Source organism: Hyposmocoma kahamanoa, unplaced genomic scaffold (genome assembly GCF_003589595.1).
Source record: "Hyposmocoma kahamanoa isolate Upper Pololo Valley unplaced genomic scaffold, ASM358959v1 88, whole genome shotgun sequence".
NCBI classification, from domain to species: domain Eukaryota; kingdom Metazoa; phylum Arthropoda; class Insecta; order Lepidoptera; family Cosmopterigidae; genus Hyposmocoma; species Hyposmocoma kahamanoa.
The window spans coordinates 6,302,919-6,315,802 of NW_020654466.1; the positions used below are offsets into that span (position 1 = coordinate 6,302,919).

Below are 12,884 nucleotides of genomic sequence, written 5' to 3' on the forward strand. Positions count from 1 at the left end.
GCAAAATGTTATTGTAATTTTTAAGTTTAGTGATTATCGCGATATTTTACTACATAAATTTTTTTTTTTGTGAAATTACTCCACTAGTTTGTTATAATTATTAATACAAATCTTGAACGCTAAAAAAGTTCCTTTGATTCGGTCGTATTCGAACTTTCAAGCATACCGTGAAGTGTCTTCAGGTAGAATAAAAATTACAAATATTAAAGCGACATCTCTGATCAGCCGCTGGTAGCTATAAAGGTACCCGGCTGAGTGAAGAAATAGATTTCGCACAAGTGAATCTACGGCAAAAAAGTCGTTAAAAAACTAAGACAAAGATCTGCAACAAGCACACAATTCGTAAGATTTGGTGATTCGTTCGTAGATCAGTTGGGAGAATGTCTGGCACGGTGTGCTTGGAAGGCGTTTCGAATCCAGACGGATCGAAGGAATTTCATGCCCGGTTTCTGAAGTACTTTTAACGGCGGTTTATCTGTCAGTTAACGCTATTGGTCCGATAACTCATAAAAGCGCGTTTCTAGACAACGCATCGTAAGATAAACTCCGTTTAAACTTTAATTGAGTTAACTAGCCATTGCGTGCCGTTTAATGGTTTCATAACTTTATTTGACGCTTCATTCATTTCAACTTTGAGGTTATTCAGTTTTAACATGTTAATTTTTAAGCAAACTGTGAGTGAAAACTAATAGTAAATTAATAGATGATAAGCATTATGAACACGAGCAGCTCATCTGAGTCTAATTTAGAAGTGCTGTAGTTTATTTCTACTATATCAGTACCCAGAAACTTGAGACGTAGAAGAAATCCTTTGGCAATGTTTTCAGATGAAGAATTTAAATAGAGATATCGCTTTGATAAAAATACTGTGATGCATTTAAGTGATATTATCAGCCCTGCTCTAGTTCCCGTTAAGCGTCATACATAGTCATTGTCTGTATTGGAACAGATTTTCATCGCATTACAGTTTTATGCTACTGGTACTTTTCAAGTAGTAATTGGTGATGATATTAATGTTTATAAAACCACTGTGTCGCGAGTAGTTTATAAAGTAAGCAAAGAAATAGCAAAGCTTGCTAAAAACTATATCAGTATGCCAAATGATGAAGAATTGAGAGAAGTAAAGACATATTTTTTCATATAGCTGGATTTCCTAATGTTATAGATTGTGTAGATGGGTCACTCATACCAATTCAATCTCCTAGAGGTAATCGGACAGAACTATTCAGGAATAGAAAAGGTTACTACTCTATTAATGTGCAAGTTGTTTGTGATGCGAAATTACAAATCCGAGATATAGATGTACGCTGGCATGGGTCAACACATAACAGCACAGTATATCACAATTCCTTCCTAAGAGTGGATAACAATGAGATAGATGGTCATCTCCTGGGAGACAGTGCTTATCCATGTAGAAAGCATATGATGACACCATTTCTAAATCCAAGTCCAAATGCGGAAAAACTTTATAATGAAGTCCAAATTAGGACAAAAACACGGTCGAAAGGACATTTGGAGTGTGGAAAAGGAGATTTGCATGCCTTTCTCAAAAGCTAAGGCTTAAACTGGAACACACATTAGCTGCAATTGTGGCAACTGCTGTATTACACAATATAGCTCTGCATCAAAATGACAATGTTTCAATAATAGATTATGGCGACGAAGAAAATATTGTAACAAAATTAAAAGAGCAACATATTTTTTCTGATGGAAATCATTTTCGCCGATTATTGTTGGAACAATATTTTAGGTTGGCACCTATATACTATATTTTATCACTATTATAACTAAATATAGGAACAAAAAATAAACTACATATTAGAGTGTATAGTTTTTGTGTTTGTTTGTTTTAGTTCAATGTCCAAATCAAGCAAATTCTTAGTTTTTTCCAACTTCATCAATTCCTGTTGCCGTTGAATATCCAATATTTCTAATCTTTTAGTAGTTACAGCACTTCCTTCATTTGTTTTAGAATTACTAAGCTTATTTACATTATTTTTCTTCGTTTCAGTTAAACACACTCTCTTTATTTTTGAAGTGTTTTCAACATCCTTCAGAGGTGGAGAAATTGTTCATTTAGCTGATTTTGCTTCTGGGACAGATTGCACTTCATTAGGCATCAAATTTTCGTTACCGCCCATTATAAGCACCATATCTTGTGAAGTTCCAACTAGTGCTACTTCATTCTGTTCTTGTGTGTCAATTTCTGTAATTAAAAATATATTTATTATACAATCCATAAATTAATATTGTATTACTGTTTGGCAACATATCAGGTATTGCCAAACAGTAATACAATATTTATGAATTATAAGACACAACCCACCTTGTCATCACTCATATTTTTTCTTCCGTTTTTCTTTAAGTTATCAGACCGGCAAAATGATAGTCAGACCGGCAAAATGATAGTGACGGAGTGAAGATATTTGTGTTTTCCATCCGTTACTCTCATCTCTGAACTGTATTCGCACTTTCCATCAGGCGCGGTGCAGTCATTTTGCTGAGTCGCAATAAAAAAAAAATAAAAAGAAATACAACGCATGTAACTGCTTCTCTGTCCTAACACCAGTATCCAAGACAGCATTAAATTTATTTGCCAGTGGCATCCACACTTGTTTCTTGGCCTCTATAGTTGCTCCATTCGGCTTTTTATTGTCGATTACAGTCACAAAATCTTCGGCTACTTCGATGAGAAGCATCTTCTGCCTTTCAGTGAAATTTCTGCTGCTTTTTCCGCTTTCCATACTAACAAAAATTTGAAATTGCAATCAACAAGACGTACGTACAAACAATAGATTATATTCTATTTCCTTAAGTGCGGCCACTAGGCTTGGGCCAGCATTGATTTACAATTGTAAGTCAATGTGGGCCAGTGTCAGTTTCGATTAATGTTGTCAAACATTGACTTACAATTATATGGACGTCGGGTCCGCGCTAAAAAGTGTCCGCACTTGTAAGGCGCTAAAATCGTATACAGAGCGCGACACTCCGCTTTAGTCTTCATTTGTTCTACTGACAGCGCGATACTGCGATGACATTACAATTTAAATTTCGAATAGGTTGACTTGGGACATTTTTTTCGTGGTTTTTGTATTAGACCCGTCGTCCATTTATTTGTAAGTCAATGTTGTCAAACAATAAATAATACCACGAAGTACACAACGATTTGACGCGTGACGCTGTTTTTTTAAGATTGGCGATTGGGAGTCGGACGTACAGCCACTGATAATAAAAATATCCTATTTACACTATTTATAAATAAAATAGTATTTACTTACTTATTCACACTCGGAATAAATGTTACTCCAAAAAAACAAAACTAAGATTAACAACGAATTCAATTAAATAAATCAATTTTAGAGTCGTTCTCTTCAAAAGATCCATCTAGCGGTAGATAACATAACTACTTACTAACTATAAACGTAAGTTGTCTGTTACATAGTTATGGAACCATTCGTTGCTTATTCAGAAACGTAGGTAGATTTTACTGACATTTCAACTCTGCTAACTTTAACTAATCAATAATTATTGAGAACTTAACTGACTACTTCAGAAACCGGGCATTTGTGTTCTTTGTGTTGATAATTATAACAAAATATTATTCCTATAAAGTATTTTATGATTTTAGTGGATATTTTCTATAAAAATCTATTTTAACATTTCGCTACGTGAATGTTTTACAGGCGAATGTGCGTACGGGTTGATAAAGTATAGGTAGACTTTAAATATGAACCGCTTGCAATCTTATTGTATCGTGTTCCTAGATTTTCGCAATTATTATACGTTGGAAACGGTACTACTTTTTCGGCTCCAAATTTCGATGCACGTCGCGTCCGACCGGCTAGTCTGGCAATCTTTGGGGAAGGCCTATGTTTAGCAGTGGACGTATTCCGACTGATATGATGATGAACTTTCTGCATTACATTATGCTACCATTTCAAAATGGGAATAAACGCGATTAAACAATTTAATAGGTATTTGCACACCCATCGTTTTGAAATGTTAAGATATGCGTGTTATTAGAACCTACTCCGATTAGAAATCGCCGAATTTTTCTTGTGTAAAGTATCAAACGTCATAGATCATCGTATAACTTAGCAAGTGCGCTGGAGCACGGCTCGGCATTGTTGCGCCGTGTATCGCTAATAACACAATAATGCTACATGCAGCTTTATTATTATTCGCTTTTGTTGCTTTCGTGTTTAGAGCGCTCATGAAACCTTCTTTTTAAAATGAGTATTCATTAATTCGAAATTCAAAATGTCTTCACCAAAGTAAATTGCATATTCGTAAGGCAGATTCCCCTGAGAAGAATTAATAAGAAACCCAGTAGACATTTTTTTCAAGTGGTTGTTTATATTTTTTTACAATTATCTCATAACCAGTTTGGTAGTAGGATTGGAAATCTTTTTTTTATAATACCAAGTGACGTGACGAACAAGTGGGCCTGGTGGTAAGCGATACGCCTATCCATAACAGTTGCAATGCTACTCAGAGCTTTATATCGCAAATTTATTTATTAAATCTTAGGGGCACGGCTACTGCGCACATGACCCTGAAACATAAGTTGTCAAGTTCCATATGCCTGTAACATCACCAGCACTCTTATTTTAAAACTGTTGTGGTGTCAGAAATAGGTAAGGTGGCAGTACTTCCCTCGACAAACTCTTTCACAAAATGCTCTACTGCTACTAAAATCTCCCAGCTTGCTGCAATACGGTACAAACATCAAGAGCCGACTCTACGTAAGGTATTGCCTAAGTCCGTAAACAGTATTATAACCCAACTGGACCATTAAACACTCCTGACTACGGGACTGGTCATGAAATTTTAATATATCTGAACTCGCTTTTGTTTCGGCCCCTTCCGTCTCCATTGCTGGACCTAACACTGGTACAAATAAGAAACGAAGGAGTTAGCTAGTCACAAAACGATTGCAGATATTATAAATAATTATAGGTTTCTTATGTCCACTTGCACTAAACTTAAGTATGTCTTAAACCAATGCTTAAATTGATAAGACACTCTTAACACAATGTATTAAGAGTGTCTTTTGCATGGCAATTATTGGTTTAAGACGTACCTAGGTTTAGTGCAAGTGGACATTAGTGACGTATATCAATCTCTGCGACAGAATAAAAAATACAGAAATCTGGAGTCGCTCTAAGCTATCTGACGTGGGGCGTATCGTTGCGTAAAAAAGTTGGAGATGTGCGGGTCACATAAGCCGCAGAACCGATGATCGGTGAAGCAGAACAGTGCTAGAGTGAAGACTGAGGACCGATACAAAAAGTGTCGGCGGCCAGAAGTCTAAATAGACGGACGATATAGTCAAGGTAACCAAAAAGTTTTGATACAAATGGCCCAACACCGAAGAGAATGGCGTGCAAATCCTTATTTGTGTTGATAATTATAACTTAACTTACTTAACTTAGTTTCCTTAAACTACTACACTCAGCAGTGGGTGACATAAGGTTGAAAAAGAAGAAGAAGACCGAGGTATGACTATTTTTTTCTACAGACATACATTTATCGCACCGGTGGTGTAATAAGTCCACATCTGCGAAATGAGAACTTTTCAGGAAAGAATTTTTAAAGATTATACAAATAAAATTAGTCGATAACATTTTGTGCTCAAGTATGGAAGTTATACTATTTTACATAATTTGTTTCATATAGGTCGTATTACGTTTATAACATGATAGTACACTTGTGGCTTTATTATAACCAAGCACCTTTATTACACTTCGTGTCCTTTTCCCATCGGGGTAGAGACCATATAGTTATCAGTTGTTCCTTCTCCGGATATTTCCGAGCATTTTTTAATCATACCGTGGTTAGAAATGTGCAACTGATAATAATTAATCAGCGCGAGATTGACTATAAATAACGTCATTACTTCAGAACTAATGCAATTTCGCAAAGTTGTAGGTACTAAAGTAACGAAATCACTCCGTAAGTTACTACCTGGATCAGAGCCAATTTAAAAAATAATCATTTCATTATTTAATCCAGCGAATCGAACTTAGTACCTGTTCATATTGCGCCCACTGCACTGGGAGAGTCAAACATTAGCCCGGATGCAGCCATTTGTGCGATATAGTGTTTATACTTTTCCCACCACTTGTGGATTCACCGTGTGTGACTGATCCGGGGGTTCGCTATCATAGGCATGTTTTGCACAATGCAACAAATTATAAAAAGGCCTTGCCCGTCGGAAACCGTCCGAACGCGTTGGTCAATTTCATCGATTAGCAGAACACAATACTCGTGTCATTTCAAGTAATTTTAAAGGAGAGTGTAAAATAACTGCATATATAATTTTATACATATGTTTAAGCTATTACTTTATTTATACAAAGATTTTCGAAAATTGCTAGCCACACGCGGGTATATAATTTATAACTCCAGATTTTATGGTTTGTAAGAGAGATTTCATCCTCATAATTGACCCTATCGATCGATGCAATAAAAGTGCAGGGTGCATTTTTTTTTTCAGGTTAAATCGGGTTCGATTCCCGCGTGTTGCTAGAAATTTTCGAAAATCTATGAATGCAGTTTTATTTATTTTAAAAAATAAAGGAATGTTTCCTTTAAGTAAAAATTTCTATCTCCAGTATTTAGAGTACTTTCCCTCCAGGTGGCATTACAAATTTCCACCCGGTATATAACAAAATAAAGGTGTATCTGTTGGTCATATCGCACCCTTACTATATATAATAAGGCCACATTTTTATTTTATTTTTTATTATACCAAGTGACGGGGACGAACAAGTCGTGCGCTTAGCGGTAAGCGATACGTCTGTCCATAACAGTTTCAGTACCACTAAGAGCTTTAAATCGCAAAGATCTGAGGGAGACTGCCGCTGCGCCCGTCACCCTCAGACAAAAGATGACAAGTCCCGTGTGTAGTCCCACAACGTTTAAAAATTGTATGAACGAAATTGGTCGATAACTTTTTATGTTTAAATGTGAATGAATGATATTAAATAGGATACTTAGTTATTAAATTTCACATGATATACATGGTTTCTTTCATGAGTGGGTATAGTTCGTGTTATTTTTAAGAAGTTTACGTGATAAAAGTAGTTTTGGCGTATAATTTCATGTGATTCTATTATACCAAGGATCATACCATATAATTTTTACTGGTATTCACTTTTTATTTCGACTTCAGTAACTTTCAAAATTAGAAACCGCCTTTTTAACAAACAAGTGAAGATTTCTAATTTATTATTGTCCAACGTATAGATAATATACTTTGAACAACATTATAAAATCTATTGAATAGATATTAGCACACCCACTTATTATCTCGACATCTCGGCCAAGTTGCAACGGCCATCGCCACGGGTTGACTCTATGTGTTTTAATTTGCTTCTAACACAAAAAAATAAACTCCATTCATATTGACTTGCCACCCATCCACTCGAAGCGCTTTGCTTCATTTTTGTGATGCGTATAGCAAGGGAGTACGGTATATATATTTTTCCCGACAGCTAAATTTAGTGCTATTCAAGGCTAGAGTAAGGAGGCATTTACCTACTCGACACATGCGCGATCTCGTTGGCAATTATATCACCTAACATCAGGTAAAGTTGTGAAAAAACGTTCGAAAAATGTGCACCTACGATTAAGTTAATGCATTATATATTATAGCTATGGTTAAAAAAAGTTCGCACCCGTGATAAGGCAACACCTGCAAAATAACGAACTTTCGGGAGCTTTAAAGATTCTAGTTACTAACGGAATTTATCGAATTTTATGCTTAACTAGGAGAGTAATAAAATCTCACTTAGAATGTAATTTGTTTCAAACACTTCGCACTATTTTTATGCCATTCATGTGATAAAAGAACTTTTGGCGTATGATCACTTGTAACTTAATTATACCAAGAATATGAGTTTTCTATCTACGCTTATAACGAAATCCCTATTAGGTACTATTATTATAAAATCAAAATCACTGTTTAAAGAATTAAATATTATTTTAACCTTCGGTTTTTTAGAGTAAACATAAAATGGAAAAATAACGTTACAAAAATGAACAGTAAAATCAGTAAAAAAACTTGAAAAACAACTTCGCTCAAAGTTCCGCTCGCGAATCAGTAAGCAGAACCAACCCCTTCAATAGTCGAATAATTTTGAATTACAGAAAAAAATAAAAAGCCTGAACTCCATTAGAAACAAAAATAAATTGAATTACAACTCGATCGACATTTTCGATTTAAAGGCCTAACTCAATTAGACGGGAGCGCTGATGGAAAAATAAAATAAATACGACGAACAAAAAAAAAATTAAAACAAAAAAGAGTCCAGATATAATTTGAAATATCTCCGTAAATGCAAAGTGCGAGTGCTGTTATTTTATTCAAATGAGGGCGAACTTTTTTTAACCCTTTTTTCTCGGCACGCCATCAAAGTGGCCTGATATTCAATTAAAAAAAGAAGAGCCGGGCCGCGACTGAAAATTAATCAGAAAAAATGCTTTTAACTAGATCTACATTTTAATGAAATTATTATTGACGAGTATTACATAAATGGCCGCCCTTTGTCGAGATTGCGCTCGTAATGCCTTGTTCTCTACTGCTCCCTCTGTGGAAACGTTTCTTCATTGCCATTCCGTGACAGTGTTATGTTTTTTGAAGTGTGACTAGGGTTGAATTATTAACAATTCAAATGATACTAATTTAGATACAGAATCCATTGCTGGTGATACTTGTTACTACTTCTGGTTAGATACGCTGGTAAAAGGCACGTATGTAGGTGTGGTACGTAAATGCCATTCACATAACGCTGCCTTTATTTAATAACACAGTATTGCAGATTATTACGATTTTGAAGCATACAGCGACGAACAAAGCTTGCGAAACTTTATCGTGAATGAAGTACTCTTATTCTTACGTCAAAAAAATTTAAAACGTAAGCTCAGTTCGTCGTTGTATGCTTAGTTTAAAACCGTAGTATTCTATGATCTGCGCCTCTACCACGAGTTGTCGCTATCGACTGCGTAAATATTTGTATACAAAATGTTATTTCTTCTTGTGACCGTTCGGGGCGGTGTACAATTTCAATACCTCCAATGAACACTAAGCCAATTTTTTGGTAATTTTCTGTTTTTAAGGTAAACAGCCTTATTTTATATACTAATATTATGCTCCTCTAACCTTCTAATGCCCAAAGAAAAAAACCTTATCTTGTCATTAAAGCCCAAGGTCCCTCTGACGGTGCTATTATGTTTTAAAGTACTTATTTCAGATCCAGAAATTAAACATTTAAAAAATGCATGTTAGGGTAATTAGATTGCCATAGGTGTTACAAGGTATTATTTTTTATAATATCAAGCGACGGGACGAACAAGTCGTGCGCTTGATAGCAAGCTACACGCCTGTCCATAACAGTTGCAGTGCCACTCAGAACTTTAAGTCGCAAAGATCAGAGGGGCACTGTCACTACGCCACTCACCCTGAGACATCAGTTGACAAGTCCCATGTACCTGAAATTTCACCAGCACCCTTCAAAACCGGAACATGGTAATGCTGACATTACTGCTTGGTGGCAGAAGTAAGAAAGGTGATAGTACTACCCTGGACGAACTCTTTCACAAGGAGCTCTATTGTTACTAAATATATGTATGTTTTCAATGATGCACTATATTGTTCCATATAGTGTTTTTTTTAATTTGACTAGTCCCACATACGGTACCTTGAGTCATACTAATCCTACACTACGAGATTACATAAATAAATAAAACAATCAATTTCATAATTTGTTACAGTTCTTTATTTTGATTCTTTTTAACAGGAATATCAGATGTAGAAATTCGTTATTAACAGTTTTTCTTAATCAGTCGTCATGACAATAATAATAGTCATCATAAAGATAACATCTTGGCAGTCGAATCGTAGCCTAAATATCTCAAAATTTTAGATGATAGGATAGATGGATAAATGGGACCACTATGGAGGTACCCTCTTTCCAACAAAAAAAGAATCATGAAAATCGGTGAACAAATACCAGAGTTATCGCGTAACATACATACAAAAAAAAACATGCAGTCGAATTGAGAACCTCCTCCTGTTTTTGAAGTCGGTTAAAAATATAAACTGTCATTTGCTTAAAGCGCGAAATTTTAAAATGCCTATAATGCAATATTTAGTAAGTTCCGTGGATGGAACCTTGGTTCACCATCACTTATGAGTAATTGAATTGGGTCTAAGTAACGCGAACGACTTCTTGGACCTCACGAGGATATTTTTGTGAAAATAAAAAAAACAATATAAAAACAGAGATGACCAAAAAATTAAGTTGACGTAATTCATTAGACGTATCGATTTGCCATACAAAATTGAGGAGTAATTTACGCGGTCGCCAGCGACAACTGTTACAGTACGCACAGGTCGCCTACGCCTAGTACTTGTTCTTTGTAATTTTACTTTTGTAATTTTGCAAAACATTTTGAGGATCAATCAAGGAGTATTTGTGTACCAATCTAACACATGTGCAGATTGTAAATTTAACTTTCATAGTAGCGAATTAAGATTTAGTGAAGTTATTTTTAGCTGAATAACTACTTCCGCAATCTTCTGTAACTTGAAAATTACGTGCCAGCACTCAATCCAAATACCACGTTTTAATTTATTCTAGTTAATTGTAGAAGCCATTAACATTTTACGCTTTTAATGTGGCGTTTAATCACTAGAAGCTGCATACAAGCTTTTCTTGTAACTGGTGTACGGTGCTTAATTTAATAGAATACTTAATTATGGACTTTGAATTACTTTCCGAGTTTACTTAATGTTACTTTTATACATATATTGTTATTTCCTAATTATTTTAATATTGGTTGATTAACGTGACACTTCACCGTTTTGAATTCACTTAACACAACTGAAAAACAAATATACAATTAATCACAACGCACAATTAATTATAAAAGTAGCGCCACTACACGAGAGCTTTTGTGTGGCGTTATACATTTGGAGTTCTTAAGGCGTTTTTATGATGGTATTATGCAGTTTAAATGGAACTAAAATTGTTCCCAAACGGACAGAGCGAACTATAGTTACTCAAACTACAGTTTGCTCAAAGCCTTAAGAAATAAACGGTTCTAAATTTCCTATACAGCAAATTGTGTAGTTTGGTATACATCGTACTACTTAGTATAATAAAACCACATGTGATCATACGTCGAAAGTGCCTTTATCACACGAAAATCATAAAAATAATACAAAACCATATGAAACAAATTATAATATAATGTGAATTTTTATAACTCTCTTAATAATATACATAGAACGGTCATTCTCGGACTAACTATTCGATGTTTGTATCGTGCAATATTATTTAATAATTACACGATAACGTACTTGAATATTCATAGTATTTTATGCAATCGTTGCATAATGAGGGTCCTAAAAGCCGAGTACCGTGTTTAGGCTACGAGACTTTGCCGAGTGGCCTAAGTAATAGGTACCGACGAGATTTTAAGACCTAATTATATAATGATTGCATACAATATTGTTTCTACGAGTAAATAAAATTATGAAACAGAACCAATATTTAATGTATATTTTGGTAATAATCCATTATTGAAACGCAATTTTTATTTATAAATTTTAACTCATTTGTTAGAGTAGTCGAAGGTTCCACTATACAACCCCTTCATATATTATTTAGACGAAAGCCAAACAAACGCTACAGAACAAAAAACCAAAGAGATAGAATAGAACTGACCAAATACTGCATAAGTTTTAACCAATTTTTTTTATAAATATTTTTGGCCCGGTTGCAAGACTTTTAGGCCAATTTTACCAATCAGGCGGCAGTCTTTTGATATTATTAGCGAAAATACATTCTTTTTTTGAAAGTCATTGTAGTTCTGTGTACTGGACATAGATATAGGAAAATATCTATGGTGCTGGACTTTAATACTTATTATAGTTCTGTGAACAGAACTTTAATGAAAATAAAAGAGATACGTATATACATATCTCTTTTATGTATCATAGAGATACACGCACCAAATGTCACGGATCACGGTATTTTTTAAATATTTGATTACTCTTTAGAAATGAAAAAAATTATTTATGTAATTATTTATGTATCCGACCGGATCGAAGGAATTTTTTCTGAGTGTTTTTTCTGAGTGTTCGATCTTTGTGTTAATAATTATTTTTGTAAAGTTTTTAAATTATTTAAACAGTCTCCATGGCCGAACGAGTTCTTTAAATAAGAGTTCCACTGCTGCTGAAACTATATTTACTATATCATATCTTATTTACTAATATTATGGTTACGTAATTTTGTGAAAAAGAAAAAAAACGAAACCCGAAAAAAAAACCAAAACAGATTTTGTGAAAAAAACAAACAAAAAACGAAATAAGCAGAGATGACCAAAAACTAGTAACTAGGTCCTTACGACACTTACAGCGCTTCATGTAACAGACTTTGCAGATAATAATTCAGTGCATTTGAAATAGAATATTTGATGCGACAAAAATAATGAAAGCATCACATAATCAGTGAGAATAATTTCAATATGCATATCAGGTCATGAAAAGTGCTTTTCCGGATACAGGGATAGGAATTATTAATTGTTGATCTCCATAACCGCGGCTTCATTTTACACCGTTGCTAATAATTAGAGAGTGTAACATAAAATCGTAACCTCGGCTTAGAATAATAACGCATAGAATGATAGTTTCATATCAAACGAACTGTCACAGGTGAGGCAAAAATCAAATTCATGTAGGCTAGTTTTAGTAGTAGGTTAATTTTCGGTTTTAGTGATTATTTATATAAAAATACAAGTTGAAACGCTTTACTTCCTTGTGGAATGTGATGTTAGTATCTATTTTATGTTTGTCTGACGTATTTTTACAC

At 34.5% G+C, this 12,884-nt stretch overlaps 1 pseudogene; it reads left to right on the top strand.

Annotated features, from left to right (window-relative positions):
* Positions 1–715: 715 nt before the first annotated feature.
* On the top strand, positions 716–2,015 carry LOC113235883 (annotated as a pseudogene).
* The last annotated feature ends 10,869 nt before the right edge of the window (positions 2,016–12,884 follow it).